Below are 20,863 nucleotides of genomic sequence, written 5' to 3'. Positions count from 1 at the left end.
GGACAGTTGAAAACTTGTGTGCCACATTCTGGTACCGTGGAAGCTCATTCAGTCGGGTTTGCTCCAGCTCAGGAGTCCCTGGGCACTAGTATTTCATAATGTATAGCTACACATCTTCATTATTCATCTTTCAGGTTGTTTTCATTTCCTAGCTATTGAATCACAGCAGTAAACACATATAACTCCAGATCCAGGGGATCTGATGTCCTCTTCTGGCTCTACAGTCACTTGAATTCATCTTTCACAAAGACAGACACATATACATGATTAAAAATTTTAAAGGTAATAATACTAGCAACAGTGTGTGAATATATGTAAACCATGTAGAAAGTACAAAGATGAATGTTCTTGGAGACACCCCACTTTAAGCTCGAGATGCCTAGGAGCCTGATGACAAGGAAGAAAAACCTGCTGGGGTACTGTGTTTCAGAGTGCCAGGGTATGACCTTTTGTGGGCTCCAGTATGAGTATTGAGAGACCCTAAGGCCTGATTCTTTGGCGCAAGCACTTTGTGATGTCATTTCTGCAAATATTCTTAATACTTATCATTCTCTTTATCTATTTACTGATCCTTCTCTTTCTTACATCCTTGAATAAACCAGCATTTGGTGACCTGGCCAGACCTAGTAGAAGCCCGCTTGATTTCCAGAAACCAGATGTTACCAATAATATTAAAGTGAAAGCTATTCCTTGAGAAATTTATGTTACAGTCACTTGCTCGAGGTGGAAATGAAAGTAACCAAGAGCTGTGGGCAGAGCTGAGTAATTCTGCAGCTTTTCTCCCAGTCCTAGTCTCAGTTCTGCATAATAAAAACAAGACATTTTTATAATAAATTGCGGGTGAAATAGCATACAGATATTTCCCAGAAAGTTAAGAATGGGTTCTGTGGGTTCGGGGACGATAGTGACAGCCTCCTTGGAATTCCTCATACAGGTTAAGTGAGGATGTTTTTGTAGACAGACAGATGGGCTCCAAAAATTAAAAAGACTGTAGGGTCATTAGTATGACCTCATGTTCGTCCTTTTTTTTCAAACCATATTGTCTCACATGTCTGAATGATACTGATTTTCTAACCACAATACTGCTACTCCGGACATCACTGGAGACTGGTGGTCTGGAGATATAAAAACATTGTGTTTGCTGTAAAACTTATATGCTTGAGATTGCATAGTTTCCTTTTTTCTGTTCTAAATCTGTACTAGTCTGTATCACACACACACACACACATGTTGGCTCAGGAAAATAGAGTTGGATTTACCCTCCCCATCCATGAATTTTGTAACCAAATTTCCTAGCATGATTTCAATAAAAGACTGGAGCTGAGTCAAATCTAAGTGAGCACTCTGACTTCAAGAGCTCCCAAGTCAAAACAGAACAGCCTGTCAGTGTTGTATTTCAATTGTGTGTGTGTGTGTGGTTTTTTTTATTTTCTCTTTTTTTATTGGATATTGTCTTTATTTACATTTCAAATATTACCCCTTTTCCTGGATTCCCCCTGGAAAACCTACTATCCCATCCTCCCTTGACCTGCTTCTATGAGGGTGCTCCCTCACCCACCCACTCATTCCCACCTCCCCACTGTTTTCTTATTCACCTGCAAGATATCCTTAGTCCTTGATGAGTCTTGTTGCGCCTGGACACCTGCAGAATGTTATTTGGAATTGTTTGGTGATTGAGTTATAGGGCCTTTCATATGTGTTTTGACAATCTTGTGATCCTAGACATGGTGCCCTCTGAAACAGGAACTCACCTTCTGCCTTCCAGAGGCAACCAAGGGCAACATCAATGTCATGTGTTTTTGGAATGTCTTTGGCCAGCCTGGCCAACAATTCAAAAGTTGGTTTCTCTGACTGGCTTTTGGGTTAATTTTAGGTGTTCTTTGACTCCTTGGGGGAGCAGTGTCTGCGAAAGTGATAAAGGTTCATTAAAATTATGCATTTATGTTTTTACATAGATTTATAGCATTTCAAATATCTTTATTGTTATTTTACCTCTGTCTTCCTTCTGTAGATTACTTTCTCTCTTTACCCTAAAGAGCCCTGTCTTTGCCTCTTTTCCTACCAGATTATGAGAATGCTGTTATTTCTTTATTTCCCTCCTACTTTCTGCTACCTATACCGAGTTTCCCCTTCAAAGTTGCTTTCCTTTCTCTCTTTTCCTGACCATATCACTTGCACCTTTGATGTTTCAGTCTCTATTGCTCACCAACTTCCCTATCCTGGTAGTGGTTTGGTTTTACATTTGTAGTTTCTGTAGTCACTGTGGGGTATGTATTCAGATCTGAAAACCTGGTGCTAGGTTCTTCCAATAAGAGAGAATATGCAATGTTTGTCTTTCTGATTTGGGTTACCTCAGTCAATATACTCTTTTCTAGTTCCATTCTATTTTCAGCAAAGTTCACTTTTCTTTACAGCTGAATAGTATTCTGTAGTAAATATGTACACATTTTCACTATCCTTTTATTAGATATAAGGGATTAAGGTTGTTTCCATTTCATAACTATTAAAAACATAGCAGCAATAAAAATGTTTGAGCATGTGGCTGTGGAGGAAGATACTATTATTTCTAGTGGATATCGATGAAAATTATTTCTTTTATAAATAGTACTTTTAAAATTATACTAGGATGAAAATACCATGGTTATATTAATATTAGCAGTTCATTCTCCTACACTGTTCCTAGGGGTTTTATAATCTTGTATCTTAAATCTAGGTTTTTATTTCAGTTTCTGTTAAATTTTGTGAGAGATTTAAGCTGTTTGCCAAGATCCTTTTTATTTTCTTGTAGATACGATTCTGAGAACAGTTTTTAAAATTCTGGGTTTTCTCCTTTGATTTGGTATTGCTTCCTTGTTTAAGATGAGCTTGCCATATTTTTGCATCTCTTCAGATACAACTTGCTTCCACTGAGTTATGGATCTATTATTTTGTCAGCAATATTGACTTGATTCATGTAGCTTTGGAAACTTGATGTTCTGTACTATAAATGTTTCAACTGGTTCCCTCTTCTCTCTCTCTTCTTTCTTATAGCATATAATTTTCAATTCTTAGCCTTTTTAATTTTCATAAAATTTTAACTTCAATTTAACACTATACATGAAATACTCGCTTTGCATTATGTTATACTAACTCTACAAATTGTACTGGGAATAGCTGACTTTTAACAATTTTGAATCTGCCTGTCCTTCATTAATTTGTAAATTTTGTGTTAAACGTAGGTAGAGATTTTACCTATAGAACTACGACACTGTTTTGCAAATAGTGTTTTGCTTTGATTTCAGATTCTTATTTTCATTTCTGCCATGCATGAAGAAAATGATTTATATACCAGGTTCTAAAAGGTGTGTGGAGATTTTCTCCATAACTATTCTATAACTTGTGAACAAAGAGTCTTGTTATTTTCTTTTCAGGCTAGGTATCTATTTTCTCTTGTTTACCACATATTTCATGATATGATTGTAAAGAGAGCTGAGAAAAGACACTTCTGCCTTGTTTCTGGTATCGATGAGAAAATTTCAGGTTTCTCATTATGAAATCGTACGTTGTCTGAATGGTTTTTATAGATATTTTTTGACAATTTGATTATATTCTCTTCCACACTTACTTATTTGATAGCTTTGATCATGAATTGGTATCAGCATTTGTTAATTAATTTCTGTATATATTGATATACTTTTGTTTTCCTATTTTGTCCTTTCAATGTTGTAAATTGTTCTAGTTGCATTTTAATAATGAAAAACATGCTTACCTATAATCAATCCTCCTTATCTATACCATAAAATTAATATTTAATTTTTTAGCTTGATTTACAATACAGCTTTATGAATGTTTTTGCATGTTTATTCAAGGGAGATCCTGATGTGAATCAATTTCTGTTTTGGATCAGTCATTACCACAGTTTTGGGCAATAGTATATATAATGTTTCCAAATTGACTACAATAAGAATATCTTTTTAAAATCATCTTTGTTGGCACATATATAGTGTTCTTTCACTATGAAGATTTATTTTACTGTTTGTGGGGGTCTGTGTGTGTGTGTGTGTGTGTGTGTGTGTGCATTTACCCACAATAAAGAAGCCTAATGTGACTTTATGTGACTTGTGTTCCTTTTATTTGTCCATCCTACTTTGTGGGGAATAAAAGCAGCTGGGATCCTGTGAAATCTTTGTGTATTCATGTTATTACTACAAGTCAGCCATATAAAGGACCATTGCCTCAAACTCATTGAGGAATTATTAAAGATAGATAAGGCTGATCAGGATGAGATAGCCATCCTCTGTTCTGTGTGTGGATGTTGATAGTGTGTGTGGAAAACGTCTACCACAGCTTTCCTTAGATATTTATGATCAGAAGATAGTTCGTTACATAGACTGCAACAACTGAGATTATCTAAATCCGCCTTCCAGCTGTATGCCACCATCCACACATCCTTATTCAGCTTAATTCCCAGGTACTCCTGTTTCATTATGCACCATAAATACTCTGTGCTTCTTGAGTTTTGAGGCTTCCCTACCAGAGATCCCAATCCACCACACCAGGTTTTATGTATGTATCTGCATGTGTTTGATTTTTTTCACTACCTGGCTTCCCTAATTGGGTTCATCCTTGGAATAGTGCTGGAGGCAATAAAATGGAGCTGATTGGTGACAGAAACATGGACACTGTCTCTGAATAAATCACATTGGTCAGGAGTTGGAATGCTCCAGAAAGAAGCATGCTAATAAATGGAACAGAATGAGTAAAGGGAAAGGAAGAAAGTAAACTGAAGAAGAAATAAGGATATACAAATAGATAAAGGGATAGAGTGGAGTGCATTTCAATTTATCAGGTGTAAAACATGGGACAAGTCGAATGTAGAAGTAGGCAGTTATATGTTGGTACATTTGCAAAATTTGAAAAAAGCTCAGGCAGGTATAAGGTGGATTGATGCAGATTTATTCATTAGTTCTTGGACTGTGTTTGGAAAAGTATTGCCCTAGTTTCCAGAGATGGGTTGATGAATTTGGCTACTTGAAATAACTTTCTAACTCAGTAACTAACTAATATTAAAATGAATTTCTGATACAGAATTGAGGGACTCAAACATGTTCCCTTTATTTTTTACTTTCAGATTAACACCATTTATGTGAAATTTGGCTAAATAAATACATACCAGGTTGAGTTCTGGAGAAGGTGGGTAGCAGGCCTGCTTATTAGACCAGGTGTGTGGGCTACCATCAAAGGCTTGGCAACTTCATCCTTTTCAGAGGCCTGCATGGGTAGCCAGATACTCTAGAGTCCAGGCTCATGGCTGGCCTATACTGTCTCAGTGCCCAGGCAGCTGAAGTGCAGCTGCTGTGATCTGCCTATAATTGCAGAAAAGCATTGTGCAAATTGAGTAGGGACGTAGTCAAAGGAAAGAAAATCTTACTGATTTTAACTTCCCAAACCCAGAAGATATAATTCTGATGTACCTGGGTAATATATATATATATATATATATTACCTATATATAATACCTATATATAATTACCTATATATATATATATAGGTAAGACCTGGCAGGGAACAATCCTACTGGGCTTATGTACCTTCATTCTGTGGCTTGATCCCATACTTCTATGCCTATATACTTATATTAATGGATCCCTCCCTTTGGGTATGTATGTATACATGGCTCAACACTTGAAGTTCCAATAGAATCCATTCAACTATTCTGAGTGGGTCATAGCCCTGCTGTTTGTTTTTCTATCATTACTGGAATTATTTGGGTTCCACCACATGGGTACTTGGACCCACAGTGTGATAGCACGAGTGTAAACCAAGTAAGTTACTTGTACTAGAAACACAAAAGCTATGCTCAGATCTCTCCTCCTGATAATATTGCAAAGAATGTTCCCTGACTAGCTTTGGAACCTAAATTCTGTTAGCCTGTTAAAGGATTCTTTTTATATTTATCGTTTATTCCCATTGAGGTTGTTTTGATCTTTCTGTTCCTCATCCTTGAGGTCTTGCATTGAACACGGCATTGAATACCACCTAGACCAACCCTGAAGATACATTCTGTACATCTTAGAAATAAGAAATGGGGATGTAAGGATAAGACAAAACCATGAATGTGTGAAGTCCTAAGTGGACTCATCTGTAGCACCACAGCCTCAGACACATAGGAAATTGGCAAAGCACACTCTTCTAACCCCAGATCCTCCCCCAGTTCTGAATATTGATAGTGTGTGCAAAATGTATTCCCTATAAATCTTTGTACATGGATAGAATAGGTATGGCCTGAGGTTTGCTCCCTTACAGAGACTGGTCACTGTTCAGCTATGTACCACAATCCCCCTTTATGGTGAGCTGTGTGAGATAGTACCACAGTCCCTAGTCAACTGTATATATGTGCTGAACTTGTGATGTGCTAGATCCTCTCCATCAGAGGGTCCATTCTATCTATTCCAAGCTTTTCTGGACCTGTGTCCGAGTATTTCTCTTTTCTTTATTATTTAGCAGCCCTAGTCACATCTGCTGAAGGACTTATTAAGGATATTGCACTTTTTGAATAAATTCATCCTAGATGGTTTGAAGTGTAGTCACCTGTTTTGATTAAGTTTGTTCTGCAATTGGCTTACCTTGGGAAAGGAATCTCAATTGAAGAAATGCTTCAAACGGATTAAAATATGGACAAGTCTGCTGCAGTGTTTGATGGCTAATTGATGCAGGTTAGCCCAGGACAATATCAGCATAACTATTCCTAGGTAGGTAGGCTTTGAGTGTATAAGAAATAACTGATCAGTAGCCTGATAGCAAAACAATAAACAGAGTTCTTCCATGGCCGATGCTCCAGGTCCTATCTCAAATTTCAGCATTTACTTTTTCCTGAGGATAGACTGGAAACTGTCCAAATAAATACTTTGTCCAATTAGGTTTTTGCCCATATTTTATCACAGAAATAGAGAAGAACATTGCCAGCTACACCATAAGAAAAATACAGAGAGGATGGCAGGTACTATTACTACCGTGTTAAATAATCTAAAAAGAAAAACTTTCATAATGCATTAACTCAAGATAATTCCTTAATGCAGTAAAAGGTTGAGTATTTGAGCTTCTATTATTAATTTGTTTGTGCACTTTCAGGTAGAAGCATATCTATTGTGATGAATGATTTGTTAAGGTGCCATTTATATTGGAAAATCCCTAAATATGTTAAGAATATTAATATACTAATATACGATTTCCTGTGTGTGTGTGTGTGTGTGTGTGTGTGTGTGTGTAAATGTATGCAACCATGTGCAGTGGTGTCTACAGAGGCCATCAGACATTATTAGATCCCCTGGATCTGAAGCTACATATAGTTGAGAGTTATAAACATGGCTGCTAATTCAAACTCCAATCCTCAGAAAATACAGAAAGGCCTATTAAATGTGGAGCTATAAAACCATTATCAATAGTTTTAGTTAAATCTAATATTTATGTGTTTTGAAATACAAGATAACACTCTCACTGACATTTTTACATTGTCATGCTATCTGGGCAGTACTTTGATTTCTGCTATGAAGAATTATATTGTTCCAATTAATATGTTTTTCTATTTTCAGTATAGTAACATGCTCAACTTTACTGAATTATTTAGAAAAAATTAAGGTTATCTCATAGATGATTTTGAATTATAATTGTTCATATTTTAGTAACTAGATGATAATAATTATGTAATAATAGGCATGATGCCACTAAGGGTATTTATGGTTTGAAAAATATTTATTGCCAGAAGAACTTAACACATTCTGAAAGTTCTGGAATCAACACAGCAAAGAGGAAAGGTGATTGACTGTCTTGATATCACCATATACAGTACTGAAAGTGAAAATAATGAAGTAAAATAATTAACACAAATGTTTCTGACAAAGTAAACATCATTACAAAGTAAAGTGTTAAAACTAGATAATGAGCTTATATAGTTAAGGCAATAATATACCAAATGGTATTGAAAAAGTAATTTTAGAACTCCCTTGGAGGTTACAAAAGACAATTCCACATTTTGGTAATATGAAGACACTCATTGTTAATTTCATCTTTAATGAACTTCACCAAAGTGGTTGCTAGAGATGCACTTTAATATTAACTTGAATATGTTTTTTTTTTTGATCAGTATTCAAGGGAGATCCTAATGTATAGAAGATAAATAACTTGTATGATTAAATGTGATTTGGAAGAGAACTGTTATGGATTTCGTATTGGGTGTGAAAAATACTAAAATGTGGGATAATTTAAAACACATTACAGTATAATAAGCAACATTGGCTTCCAACTCCACCCTTACAATAATGAAATCGTTATACATGGAAAAGACTTCTGTTCAACATTAGCCATTCATTTCTTCTGGATGCATGCTTTCACATCTAGAATGAAAGAACCAAGCCAAATTATCTTGGATGTCCTATAACATCTATGTTTTGAATTTCTTTACCCAATATGTAGAATGAAATTCCTGCTGTGAAATTTAGCCTGGAAACACCAAAATATAATCTATAAACTTTTAGATATGGAGTTCTGAATAATTTACCATCTGTACTGTTGAAGAATAAGTTCAGATCTAATATACATTCAAAAACTATGTTACATTTCATTTAATTTCCTTTAAAGTCTGGATATTTTAACTACCTAGTGTATTGTATTCAATTAAATACATTCTAGGGTAATTTTCTTTATGGGTCACCCAAAATGTTTTGAAAGTTTTATGAATGCTGCTGAGAAATCAATTTTTCATGAAAAAATACAGGCTCATTTTTCTATTTAATTGTGTTATTTCTGCTAATCAGAACATGAATATAAATCTATCTACTTGTACCAGGAAAATCTCTATCTCAATGAAGTAATTAAATTGACTGTTCTCTTTATAGTTATAAAAATGCAGGTGTCATTATAAATTTTAGACAAAATTAGTAAGAATTGTCTTTCCTTTTCAAAAAGCTATACCGAGTGGTGTATGATATTACAAAGTTAATGTTTAAAGGTAATTAGAAACGTTATAGACTCTAAACATGGGGTTGGTCTGAGGTACAATTCTAGCAACCACAAATTGCATGAAGTTATTTAAAATAAATACTCCATTGATTTGGTTTCAGTATGTATTCCAAACATAATGTGTCTTGCTGTGCACCTCTTTTAAGTCTGACACTTTTCTGAAAGGACTGATTGTCTCTCCCTTGATAGTCATCAATTGCCAGGGTCAGGGAAGGCACCTCTGCAAGGCACTAGAAGATATGAGGTGAGCCTCATTTGTTTAGAAAAATGAGCCTCATTTGTTTAGACCTCTGGGGAAAACTCAAATAAAGACTGATATAACTTACGCAGTCTTTGAAATAAAAGTGTGTCTGACATAGGTCTCCATGTATTCCACGTGTGCCTTAACGACCGCAACAGCATGGCCTCTGCTCTGATAATCAATTGTCCAAGACCAGCAGCAGTTGACCTATACTATAAACACATGGGACAGCACGGGAAGAGGGTATAGAGGACTTTCAGGATAGCAAGTGAAATGTAAATGAAGAAAAGATCTAATAAAAATGAAATAAAAAAATAGAAAATAAGATGTACAGTAGAAAATATCATCAGATAGTCAAAATTATCTCTTGGTAGCAAAAAAATATGATGATAAAACTGCTTTTGGTGTTTGTGGCTGTGTAATCAACGTTCCCAACACTCTTATCTATGTAAAGATTCTATATGAAGAAGCACAGACTAGACAGAGCTACAGAGCTACATAGGAAGACCCTTTCTCAAAATAGCCAAATAAACAAAAATAAATAAATAAATAAATATATTTTGTTTTTTAAATTATCATATAAAACTTCTAAAGGACATAAATTGGACACTAATAGGACTGAATGTTCTTCCAGAGAATATAACTTCAATTTTTAGCTCCCTCGTGGTCACTAATAACCATTCAGTTTTAGGAAATCCAACATTATATCATCTTGCTTTTGTGGGTACTCTACACATGTGTTACACAGACATACATTCAGGAAAAACATTCACATAATAAAATAATTACAATAAATATATAATTAAAATAAAATAATAAACAAATATTCTAGTCATTTTTATTACATTTAACATAAAACACATGGTTTCTAATTTGTCCTGTATTTATCTGTAAACAACAATCTTCATTCAGATTTTTATTGCTGTAAATTCATGCTGGAATACCCAATGTTTTTAACATGGTACCTGGATTATCTTTTTCTATCTTAATGCTCTTGTTACCTGGATAGTTGAATTTCTAGTTTATTATGTCTCTTAATTTTTGAGCAATGACAACTCTATAGGCATTTGTGGTCATTTATCTTACATTTTGGTTTTACTTTTTTACTGTAAAATATTTCATTATTTATATTTTTAAAAGATCCTCCATATAACAAAACTTTAAAAATTTCACTAGGAAAATAGATGACACGAAACAATAATGTGCAGAAAGAGAAACTCATAGGAAAGGAAGCAGTGTAAAAATTCCTGCTATATATTAAAGACAGGAAAAAAAAAAAACACATCATCTCACTCAGCCAAATCCCAAAGATTGAAAGCATTACTTTATTATTACTTAACTAGTACTAGGAATACACACATACATAAACAAACACAGACGCACACACTTATAAAACCACACACACAAACACATATACACATACAACACCACACACACACGCACACACATGTATATCTATTTAATGAAACCTAATTTTATATGTATTCAAGTAATGAGATTAATTTCAAATCTTGCAAGAGTTGTGATTAGAAATAAACTACACTTCTAGCAAAAGTCAGTTTGGTAAAGTTAATCTGACGATAAGAAGATAATCACATTCTCCATTGAGAGAAAATAATTCAATAACCATAAAAGATAATCTTTTGATCAGGTTCATCAAAACACTGCTTTGGTTATGAGGAGTTTTAGAAAACTAATATGCCCAAGAACATGTATCTTAGCAGATAAAGGAAGCTTCATTTATCACTTTAATTTCCTTCCATGTATAGTCCTTGTTAAGACATATAACTTGCCAGTAAACACTCTTCACAACTTTCCTCAGAAATAAATCAACTGAAAGGTAACTAAAATCTGTATCTTTAGTATTTAAAAGCATTTTCTAATGAAATTTTAAGAGGCAAGGAATTTAGTGAAACTAGCATTTTATTTTATCCTCTTTTATTCCCATACTGGTTTCATTGTAGTATGTAGACACATTGTATTTAATTTTCCTACTAGTTGTACTTTTACATTTATATTTGTATTTTCCTATTACTTATATTGTTATGTTTGTATTTGTATCTTTTCTTTAACTACTCTCAAATAGTGAGAATAAATAATGTTTTTTTTTTCACGTATAGTTTTCCTCATCCATTTACTTAAATTTCACATGTATTACTTTCTTAGGGAAATAAAAGTTTAATCCAAGTTATTCAATATTTGTAATATTTATAGAAAAACACAGCCAAGTTCTACCCACACTGAGATTCTAATTAGGATGGCTTATCTTTGTAGGTGCTGTGCATGAAGGCAACTTCTTTATAAGATCTTTAAAATATCATCATGTTAACTAAGAAAATGTTATTCACAATAAGTTAATTGTGAATTTGATTACAATGCTTATTTCAATTTATATGAATTTATCTGTTCTCTGTGTAAGAAGTGGCATGTCATTTAAGAAGAGATTTAGTAAAGTAGAACTCTATACACAGTATTAGCATAAATCTCAACTTTTTCAACATTAAAAGTAAAAGTAAAAGCCCCCAAATACTTAATGTAATATAATCATTTCAATATATTCCTGGAGGAGTTAATTATTCAGTAGAATTTTCATAATGATAATGAAGCTAGCTTTTTAGAACTATGTCAGAAGAATGAATTATAATTCTGATTATATATTTCAAGAGTGAAAATCAATTACCATAAAAAATTGAAATTAAAATCTTATCATGACTTGAAAGGAGAAATCAACTTCATATAATGCTAAACTAGTTTTACAGAAAAATTTAGATTCACTTTCTTAACAGTAAAGATATTCCTATAATTATGTGTGTTACATCTCACTGTATAATATATTTATTGTATGTGGATTTAATTTAAAAAGACAACCAAATTAATTATTTTATTTGTAACCAACTTTATTTGCTAATACACATAATTATCTTCATATAGGAATATATTTAGGGTATAACTCAATAGAATGGATACTTCCCTAGCAAATATAAAACCCTGGGTTGTATCCCCAACTCTGAACAATCTGGGTGTGACATGATGCACGTCTGCAGTCCCAGCCCTGGGAGATCATCACTGGCTACTCTTTAAGTCTGAGCCCAGTTTCACATACATCTCAGAAAACAAAATGTATCAATTAAGAATGTATTTGCCACATCTAATACTTCAAGAGTGCTGTAAAATTAACAACTAACTTTTAGCTATCCAGAATGTTGTAGGTCTTTAAATTATGCAGGATTTTGTTTCCTTTGTACATAGTAATAACTTAAGTTACATATTTACTTCCTATTTTAGATAAAGCTGTAAGAAAAGCAACAAGGGCTCACCTTGCAAATATGTGTAAATTAAACATAGGATATCCTAGATTTCAATCAAGTTATTTATTAACATTCCTAGGCATTGTAACATAGACTTACCTAAATATATATTTGTAAATTTGTTACCTTATAAGGTAAAAATACATGTTCAACAGTGAAGTAAATATATACATTCATAGAAACCATTTTTATAATGTTCACATGAAAACAGCATGCATTCTTGTCTTCAACATAAGAGAAAACGGGTATATCTAAGTAATAAAATATTCATCAGTTAAAATAAAGTTTTACAACATGTAAAATAAAATCACCTAGTTCTCTTTTATTCATAAAATCTATAAATCATTTAATTCCTAAAGACAAGTATTGAATATGTTGTTATCACATGGTCAAAAATCAACATAATTTGAAAATATTTAATAAACCATATTTGATTATTTTTGAAATATAAATAAGTAAATGCATCATGAAGACCTCAGGAATTTTAGGAGAAAATGATTTCTTAATATAACGATGCATTAGAATGTTATAAATATTTCAAAATCATCATGATATAAAATTTATATATGTGCTGGATATTTTGCACTAATATAAAGTAATACATTTATTATCATCCTTAAAAGTTTGAGTTTTTTCTTTGATCTTATTAAAACGTTTTAAGTTTAATAAAATAAGAAGAGTATACAGGAGCTATCAGTTCCATGCTTACTATTATACAATATAAAGGCCTTTTGAACATTGTAATGAACTTTTTTGTTACAACCAGGAATTGCCCAAACCTGCTGGTGCAGTATGACAGCATAGTAATGTGGTTCATAGGAGAGACCTCTAAAGTAAACGTTGGTAACCTGAGACCATATGCTGCTTCTGGAAAGCATTAGATAAACTGATGTCAAAGTGTATACAATGAGTAGATGCTGGCATATTTAAGAAATAAATTGCAAGATTATTAATCGGGAACAAAAGTATCAGTTGAAATTAATTCTCACTGAGTCCTTGAGCTAAGATATAAGAACTTATATAATAGGTAAGAAATGAGGTGATTTGTCAATGTACCTAGGACAGAAGAGTCTTGTAATGATAATCCAGGACATCTAAGATGAAACTACCTATGGACCTCACCAAAATGTTAATAATAATTCATAAAATTTATAACAATCAATCTTTCCAGAATGTTTTCATTTCTAAGACAATCCTCTGTTTAAAAAGGTTAGTTATACAGTAAGTGACCCCTTGTAAGACTGATAATTTAGCTTAATTTCAGCATTAGCAGAAAATTCAAAGAGAAAATTAAAATTAAAATAAGTTTATAAGCTCAAAGGCAAAGTACTTTATTGTATTCTCTTGATAAATATGCAGTTGCATGTATTTATGTATATGAGCATGTGGACTGAGGGGAGCGCTTAGTTGGGAAGGTACTTGCTGTGCAAAAATGAGGATCTGCCTGTATCTGCAGTACTTCCATAAAGGCAGGACAGAGTGGCATGTACCTGTAAACTAAGTGTTTAGTGGGCAGAAACAGAAGGATTGTTAAAGTTTACTAGTCAGAATGTCTAGACACTTGAGCTCCAGGCTCAGTGAGAGAGGTTGAGGATGCCCTTAGACACACACACACACACACACACACACACACACACACACAAAAACACACACGCACAGAATCACATACTCATATATACTACAGGTTTATATCCACTTTGTAATGAAAAATATAATGTGATAAAATTTAATTGTATAGATATTAAAACATAAGGAAAGTATATCATATTTAATCTATATTCTGCTTCTACAATTTATTTATATTTTTATTAGGTAATTTCCTCAATTACATTTCCAATGCTATCCAAAAAGTTCCCTATACACTCCCCCCAAGTCCCCCACCCACCCACCCCTTGGCCCTGGCATTCCCCTGTACTGGGGCATATAAAGTTGGCAAATCCAATGGACCTCTCTTTCCAGTGATGGCCTACTAGGCCATCTTTTGATACAAATGCAGCTAGAGACAAGAGCTCTGGGGTACTGGTTAGTTCATAATAATGATCCACCTATGGGGTTGCAGTTCCCTTTAGAACCTTGGGTACTTTCTTTAGCTCCTCCACTGGGGGCCCTGTGATCCATCCAATAGCTGACTGTGAGCATCCACTTCTGTGTTTGCTAGGCCCCAGCATTGTCTCACAAGAGACAGCTATATCTGGGTCCTTTCAGCAAACTCTTGCTAGTGTATGCAATGGTGTCAGCGTTTGGAAGCTGATTATGGGATGGATCCCTGGATATGGCAGTCTTTAGATGGTCCATCCTTTCTTCACAGCTCCAAACTTTATCTCTGTAACTCTTTCCATGGGTGTTTTGTTCCCAATTCCAAGAAGGGGCACAGTATCCACACTTTGGTCTTCGTTCTTCTTGAGTTTCATGCGTTTAACAAATTGTATCTTATATCTTGGGTATCCTAAGTTTTTGGGCTAATATCCACTTATCAGTGAGTACATATTGTGTGAGTTCCTTTGTGAATATGTTACCTCACTCAGAATGATGCCCTCCAGATCCATCCATTTGCCTAGGAATTTCATAAATTCATTCCTTTTAATAGCTGAGTAGTACTCCATTGTGTAAATGTACCACATTTTCTGTATCCATTCCTCTGTTGAGGGGCATGTGGGTTCTTTCCAACTTCTGGCTATTATAAATGAGGCTGCTATGAACATAGTGGAGCATGTGTCCTTCTTACCGGTTGGGACATCTTATGGATATATGCCCAGGAGAGGTATTGCTGGATCCTCTGGTAGTATTATGTCCAATTTTCTGAGGAACTGCCAAACTGATTTCCAGAGTGGTTGTACCAGCTTGCAATCCCACCAACAATGAAGGAGTGTTCCTCTTTCTCCACATCCTCGCCAGCATCGGCTGTCACCTGAATATATGATCTTAGCCATTCTGACTGGTGTGAGGTGGAATCTCAGGGTTGTTTTGATTTGCATTTCCCTGATGATTAAGGATGTTGAACATTTTTTCAGGTGCTTCTCTGCCATTCGGTATTCCTCAGGTGAGAATTCTTTGTTCAGTTCTGAGCCCCATTTTTAACGGGGTTTTTTGATTTTCTGGAGTCCACCTTCTTGAGTTCCAGATATATATATATTGGATATTAGTCCCCTATCTGATTTAGGATAGGTAAAGATCCTTTCCCAATCTGTTGGTGGTCTTCTTGTCTTATTGACGGTGTCTTTTGCCTTGCAGAAGCTTTGCAACTTTATGAGGTCCCATTTATCGATTCTCGATCTTACAGCGCAAGCCTTTGCTGTTCTATTCAGGAATTTCTCCCCTGTACCCATATCTTCGAGGCTTTTCCCTACTTTCTCCTCTATAAGTTTCAGTGTCTCTGGTTTTATATGGAGTTCCTTAATCCACTTAGATTTGACCTTGGTACAAGGAGATAGGAATGGATCAATTCGCATTCTTCTACATGATAACAGCCAGTTGTGCCAGCACCATTTGTTGAAAATGCTGTCTTTTTTCCACTGGATGGTTTTTGCTCCCTTGTCAAAGATCAAGTGACCATAGGTATGTGAGTTGATCTCAGGGTCTTCAATTCTGTTCCATTGGTCTACTTGTCTGTTGTTATACCAGTACCATGCAGTTTTTATCACAATTGCTCTGTAGTACAGCTTTAGGTCAGGCATGGTGATTCCTCCAGAGGTTCTTTTATCCTTGAGAAGAGTTTTTGCTATCCTAGGGTTTTTGTTGTTCCAGATGAATTTTCAGATTGCCCTTTCCAATTCGTTGAAGAATTGAGTTGGAATTTTGATGGGGATTGCATTGAATCTGTAGATTGCTTTTGGCAAGATAGCCATTTTTACAATGTTGATCCTGCCAATCCATGAGCATGGGAGGTTTTTCCATCTTCTGAGATCTTCTTTAATTTCTTTCTTCAGGGACTTGAAGTTCTTGTCATACAGATCTTTTACTTCCTTAGTTAGAGTCACGCCAAGGTATTTTATATTGTTTGTGACTATTGAGAAGGGTGTTGTTTCCTAATTTCCTTCTCTGCTTGTTTATCCTTTGTGTACAGAAAGGCCATTGACTTGCTTGAGTTAATTTTATATCCAGCTACTTCAACGAAGCTATTTATCTGGCTTAGAGTTCTCTGGTGGAATTTTTAGGGTCACTTATGTATACTATCATATCATCTGCAAAAAGCGATATTTTGACTTCTTCTTTTCAGATTTGTATCCCCTTGATCTCCTTTTGTTGTCTAATTGCTCTAGCTAGGACTTCAAGTACAATGTTGAATAGGTAGGGAGAGAGTGGGCAGCCTTGTCTAGTCCCTGATTTTAGTGGGATTGCTTCCAGCTTCTCACCATTTACTTTGATGTTGGCTACTGGTTTGCTGTATATTGCTTTTATCATGGTTAGGTATGGGCCTTGAATTCCTGATCTTTCCAAGACTTTTATCATGAATGGGTGTTGGATTTTGTCAAATGCTTTTTCAGCATCTAACGAGATGATCATGTGGTTTTTGTCTTTGAGTTTGTTTATATAATGGATTACACACACATACACACACACACACACACACAATCACACACACACAGAATCACATACTCATATATACTACAGGTTTATTTCCACTTTGTAATGAAAAATATAATGTGATAAGATTTAATTATATAGATATTAAAACATAAGGAAAGTATATCATATTTAATCTATATTCTGCTTCTACAATTTAATATTTATTGGTAGAAAACATATCTATCAGATAAATGTAAGCACAGAAATAAAATAATTCAATTTGAATTTTAGTTAATTTGTGTATTAGTAAACGTAGCTTATTTGAAATTGGAGAAAGAATTCATTGGGGAATTCGTGTCCACATAACCTGAGATAATATTAAACAGCTTTTTCCTTGATGTTAATAGTCAAGGTATTACACTAGAAACTATAGTATCAATATATACAACTTCTATTAAGGCTAATATACAAAATGTAATTTTAAAAAGGAGTCCTGGAACAAAACACAAAACATATTGGTATTCTGTTAGTTTTTCCTTACCTTCTAAATTTTTGTCCTAACATGTCTATGGAGATACACAGACATTAATTTTATGTTTGTATATAATTAAGAATGTCATAGAGAAGTGGAGAAAAAATATTGGGAGCCTGTTAAATAATTTGGTAATATAGAAAATGCATAAAATTATGAATGCTCTAGAGCTTCTGGAACAGGGTCCTATGGGCCTACATCTGCACCCAGGAAATGGGCTGATCCTCAGCCCTCTATGCACCTTCCTTGCCAAAGGAGAGCTTGCCTCCAGGAAGTATCTGACCCCTGGAACTCAGGTGGGATCGCCATTTTCTCTCTGTTGACTCTAAGTCAGGTCCACTCAGAAGTGCACAGGCTGCAGAAGTGACAGAGCAGCTGAGACAGGGTCCTACTGGCCAACATCTGCAGCCATGAGGTAGGTCTGTTCCATAGCTCTCTGTTCACTGGTCTTGCCAGGGGAGATCTGATCTCCCAGCAGTGTTGACAGAGGCTTATAGACTCACAGGAGGAACAATCTCCAGAACAAGCAAGAACATCTAACACCAGAGATTACCAGATAGTGAAAGGCAACCACAAGAATCTTATCAACATAAACCAAGACTACTTGGCAAAATCAGAACCCAGTACTCAAACCACAGTGAGTCCCAGATATTCCAACACACCAGAAAAGCAAGATTCAGATTCAAAATCATATCTCATGATACTGATAGAGGATTTTAAGAAGGACATTAATTACTCTCTTAAGGAAATACAGGAGAACACAAGTAAACAGGTAGAAGCCCTTAAAGAAGAAACACACACAAATACCCCTTAAATAATTATAGAAAAACACAACCTAACAAACGAAGGAATTGAACAAAACCATACAGGATCTAAAAATGGAAGGAGAAACAAAAAAGAAATCACAAAGGGAGACAGTTCTGGAGGTAGAAATCCTCAGAAAGAAATCAGGAACCTTAGATGCAAGTATCACGAACAGAATACAAGAGATGGAAGAGAGCAGAAGATTCCATAGAAAACATTGACACCGCAATCAAAGAAATTGCAAAATGCAAAAAGATCCTAACTCAAAACATCTAGGACATACAGGACAAATGAATAAAACAAACCTAAGGGTAATAGGTTTAAGTGAGAATGGAGATCTTCAACTTTAAGGGCCAGTAAATACCTTCAACAAAATTATAGAAGAAAACTTCCCTAACCTAAAGAAAGAGATGCCCATGAACATACAAGAAGCCTACAGAACTCCAAATAGTTTGAACCAGAATCGAAATTCCTCTCGACACATAATAATCAAATCACCAAATGCACTAAACAAAAATAGAATATTAAAAGCACTAAGGAGAAAAAGGTCAAGTAACATATAAAGGCAGACCTATGAGACTTACAGCAGACTTCTCACCAGAGACTATGAAAGCCAGAAGATAAAGAAACTCCATGTAAAACCAAAGACACTGAAACTTATGGAGGAGAAAGTGGGGAAGAGCCTTGAAGATATGGGCACAGGAGAAAAATTCCTGAACAGAACACCAATGCCTTGAGCTGCAAGATCAAGAATTGATTTTTAAAAAAGGGGAGGTGGGACCTCATAAAATTGCAAAGCTTTGTAAGGCAAAGGACTCTGTCAATAAGACAAAAAGGCAACAAACAGATTGGAAAAAGATCTTTACCAATTGTACATCCCATCGAGGCTTAATACTCAATATATACAAATAACTCAAGATTTTAGACTCCAGAAAAACAAATAACCCTATTGAAAATTGGGGTACAGAGCTAAACAAAGAATTCTCAACTGAGGAATATCTAATGGCTGAGAAGCACCTAAAAAATGTTCAAAATCCGTAGTGATCAGGGAAATACAAATCAAAACAAGCCTGAGATTCCACCTTACACCAGTCAGAATGGCTAAGATAAAAAACTCAGCTGACGAGGATTTGGAGAAAGAAGAACACTCCTCCATTGCTGGTGGGATTGCAAGCTGGTACAATCAGTCTGGAAATCAGTTTAGCAGTTCCTCAGAAAATTGGACATAGTACTACCAGAAGACAAAGTGTGGAGCAGAGACTGAAGGAATGACCATCCAGAGACTGCCCCACCTGGGGATTCATCCCATAAACAACAACCAAACCCAGACATGATTGAGGATGCCAACAAGAGTTTGCTGAAAGGAGCTTGATAAAGCTATCTTTTGAGAGGCTCTGCCAGTGATAGACAAATATAGAAGTGGATGCTTAGAGCCATTCAATTGGATGGAGCATAGGATCCCCAATAAAGAAGCTAGAGAAAGTACCCAAGGAGCTGAAGGCCTGTGTAGCCCCCTAGGAGGAACAACACTATGAATGAACCAGTATCTCCAGAGCTCCCTAGGAGTAAACCACCAATCAAAAAAACACATGGTGGGACTCCTGGCTCTAACTGCATATGTAGCAGAGGATGGCCTAGTGGGTAATCAATGGGAGGAGAGGCCCTTGGTCCTGTGAATGTTCTATTCCCCAGTATAGGGGAATGCCAAAGCCAGGAAGCTGGAGGGGGAAGGAGGAAGATGATAGTGGATTTTTGGAAGGGAAACTAGGAGAGGAGATAACATTTCAAATGTAAATAAAGAAAATATTTAATGAAAAAGAAAAAAAAAAGACAAAGCCTAGTAGTTAGGATTGCTAAAATAGAACCTATGTTAAAAAAATTGAGAATATTCTAGAGCACTGTTTTAAAATTCACATAGAGATAGAGAAACAGAAAGAAACTAAAGTATTATGATTAGGATAAAAATGGGAAGTTCAAGAAAAATGAAGGAGAGAAAGGTAGAAAAGAAGAAAAAGAGAAGAGGTCAAAAAGAGAATAACCAGCACTAGACATCAAGCATGACAAGAAACGTTTATCAGTCAAGAATATTAGGGAACTTTTGATAAACCGAATATTAAAAAGTCCTCAATAAAAACTTAATAAAATCAGTCATGAATATACAAGTAACAAGTAACAGAAAAACAGAACTACTTCATTCTCTTAATATAAAATTTTGTTGAAAGATGCCAAACTAAAGTAGGCTACACACTAAGAAATTATTAATCCTATTTAAGGAGGAACCACCTTCATGACAATCAGAAGGTAGGGATTAGAATATGAGATATGTCAGAATCTGTTGTACAGATTAGATGAGAAATTTTGCTTATTAGCTTCTTAAGTGCTTATAACCAAGGGCTTGTTAGTGGGCATTGACCCTCAAAACATTAAAATCAACATTAAGATATAATCATTCTATTTGTAACTATTGATGGAGGA

This window comes from Mus caroli, unplaced genomic scaffold (genome assembly GCF_978045245.1).
Source record: "Mus caroli unplaced genomic scaffold, Mus_caroli_1 scaffold_3, whole genome shotgun sequence".
NCBI classification, from domain to species: Eukaryota; Metazoa; Chordata; class Mammalia; order Rodentia; family Muridae; genus Mus; species Mus caroli.
The sequence above is the reverse complement of the archived record's forward strand: the minus strand, read 5'-3'. Positions refer to the sequence as shown.